We start from the raw sequence: 3,039 nt of genomic DNA, 5'->3' as shown, positions 1-3,039 counted from the left end.
CAGACACTTTAAATGTGTTAAAAAACTGAAGAAAGCCGTGCCTAAGCAACTAAAGTATGACTGTAATGTCTCATCACAACGGAGCACGTCAACAGTGAGATTGAAATTATAAATACATGTTTAAAATTTAAATTGTATGTTTAAAAGTTTTTTAAATTTGAGAGTTAATATAAAATATAAAAATACATATTAAATAAGTGAAAGAATATAAATACATGTTTCAAAATAGAAATTGTGGACTTAAAAGTACAATAACTGAAATAAGAAATAAACATCTTGCACATAAATCCTCACAATTTATTGCTGCTTTGCCTCAAGCTGCAATAGTTAGAAGTGCATTTACTTTTTGTGATATATTCACTTTTTAAAGTATAAATATTCGGAGACGGTTAAGCCACCCCTCAGCCCTGCCACAAGCGTGACTCAGCTCCTGCGGGGCACAGAGGCTGATGGCCCTGGGACTCGGCGCTGGGGGGACGGGAGGGAGGGAACTCTAAGCACCGAACGCCCTCTCCCGAGGACGCCAGCCATTAACCGCTCCAGGAACGGGAGGGCAGACAGTGGGCAACTGAGCCGCAAAGCCGGAAGGAACACAGGGAATCAGCGCTGGGGCACCAGGGACAGGAGCAAGTCTGACAGAAGCCGCGGTGATTAGACCGTGCGCTCACATTCAGCTCCATTAGCGTAAAGTAAACACAGGAGAACGGACATTCGTAATCATATAGTGGTCTCTTCCCCAAATACAGCGCAAGGCAAATATTTAAAGTTTCCAGTTGGAAGTGCTGTGCACGGCCCAAGAGGTGGGCTTGGGTCACAGGTGGGCTTGGGCATTCTGAGAGGCCGGCCTTCGCTTCCTGTCCTTGGAGCTCTTACCTTTTCTAAGCGTTACAGATGGGAGAGCCTAACAGAGCCGGTAAAATGTGTTTGTGGAGAAGAGCCAAAGCCAAACCCTGAGAACAGCTTGTTTACACATCGTAGGTGAGCACCTAGGCTCCGTGCTTGCTTCCCTGTTGACAGCCTCCTGCTGAAAGACTTTAGATTACAGAAGTCAGCTGCTTGATTCAGCTCTGACCTCCGTCAGCTGTATGACGCACGCACACTAATCAAGGTTGCTGAGCATCAATTTTCCCATTCCCCCCCGCCCAAAAAAGAAATACCCGTTTCCTAAGGTTCTTACAAAATAAGAACTTAAATGGCATGTTGTTTAAAAAGAACGTAGGCCAGACGCTGGTGTAAACACAGACTCAAAGACTGGTGGTGCTGTTACTGTTCGGAACTGCAAATCCGCCAGTTCTCCCCGAGTGCCTGAAATATGCAACGCTGCAGAGCTACTGTTCCAGGCCTGTACGCTTGTTCCCAGAATTTCTCTTTTAAAATGTAAATGAGTTTAGGAGGTGATAACTTCTCTAGCCAGTGTAATTACTAAGACCTTGGTATTTCTTAATAGCTGAAAATTTGATCCCCAATTATTTAGGAAAAAACCAAACTCTGAAAGAGATGGGAATACCAGACCACCTAACCTGCCTCTTGAGAAACCTGTGTGCAGGTCAGGAAGCGACAGTTAGAACTGGACATGGAACAACAGACTGCTTCCAAATAGGAAAAGGAGTACATCAAGGCTGTATATTGTCACCCTGCTTATTTAACTTCTATGCAGAGTACATCATGAGAAACGCTGGACTGGAAGAAACACAAGCTGGAATTCAGACTGCCGGGAGAAATATCAATAACCTCAGGTATGAATATGACACCACCCTTATGGCAGAAAGTGAGGAGGAGCTAAAGAGCGTCTTGATGAAAGTGAAAGAGGAGAGAGTGAAAAAGTTGGTTTTAAGCTCAACATTCAGAAAACGAAGATCATGGCATCTGGTCCCATCAATTCATGGGAAATAGATGGGGAAACAGTGGAAACAGTGTCAGAATTTTTTTTTTTGGGTTCCAAAATCACTGCAGATGCTGACTGTAGCCATGAAATTAAAAGACGCTTACTCCTTGGAAGAAAAGTTATGACCAACCTAGACAGCATATTCAAAAGCAGAGACATTACTTTGCCTACTAAGGTCTGTCTAGTCAAGGTTATGGTTTTACCTGTGGTCATGTACGGATGTGAGAGTTGGACTGTGAAGAAAGCTGAGTGCCAAAGAATTGATGCTTTTGGACTGTGGTATTGGAGAAGACTCTTGAGAGTCCCTTGGACTGCAAAGAGATCCAACCAGTCCATTCTGAAGGAGATCAGCCCTGGGATTTCTTTGGAAGGAATGATGCTAAAGCTGAAAGTCCAGTACTTTGGCCACCTCATGGGAAGAGTTGACTCATTGGAAAAGACTCTCATGCTGGTAGGGATTGGGGGCAGGAGAAGAAGGGGACAACCCAGGATGAGATGGCTGGATGGCATCATGGACTCGATGGATGTGAGTCTGAGTGAACTCCAGGAGATGGTGATGAACAGGGAGGCCTGGCGTGCTGCAATTCATGGGGTCGCATAGAGTCAGACACGACTGAGTGACTGAACTGAACTGAGAAAAATTTAAACATAAGCCCAATAAGCTCTTATGGAAGTGAAATCTCTTTTGACCATCTCCTGCCTAGGAAATGGGACCAGACTGTGACTCCTTGGACAGTGAGGTACCAGTGTGGAAATGCTGATATCCCGGAGTGGAAGGGGGATGAAGACGGAGCAAAGGGTGGTGGATCCCTGTGTAGCTTTGGAAGCCCACGGTCACTGAAGCAAGTCTTGCATGAGATGGAACTTTCAGTTGAGTTCAGTTCGGTCGCTCAGTCGTGTCCGACTCTTTGCAACCCCATGAATCGCAGCACGCCAGGCCTCCCTGTTCATCACCATCTCCTGGAGTTCACTCAGACTCACATCCATCGAGTCCGTGATGCCATCCAGCCATCTCATCCTGGGTCGTCCCCTTCTTCTCCTGCCCCCAATCCCTACCAGCATCAGAGTCTTTTCCAATGAGTCAACTCTTCCCATGAGGTGGCCAAAGTACTGGACTTTCAGCTTCAGTATCATTCCTTCCAAAGAAATCCCAG

The sequence above is a fragment of the Capra hircus genome, chromosome 4 (assembly GCF_001704415.2).
Source record: "Capra hircus breed San Clemente chromosome 4, ASM170441v1, whole genome shotgun sequence".
Lineage (NCBI taxonomy): Eukaryota > Metazoa > Chordata > Mammalia > Artiodactyla > Bovidae > Capra > Capra hircus.
The sequence above is the reverse complement of the archived record's forward strand: the minus strand, read 5'-3'. Positions refer to the sequence as shown.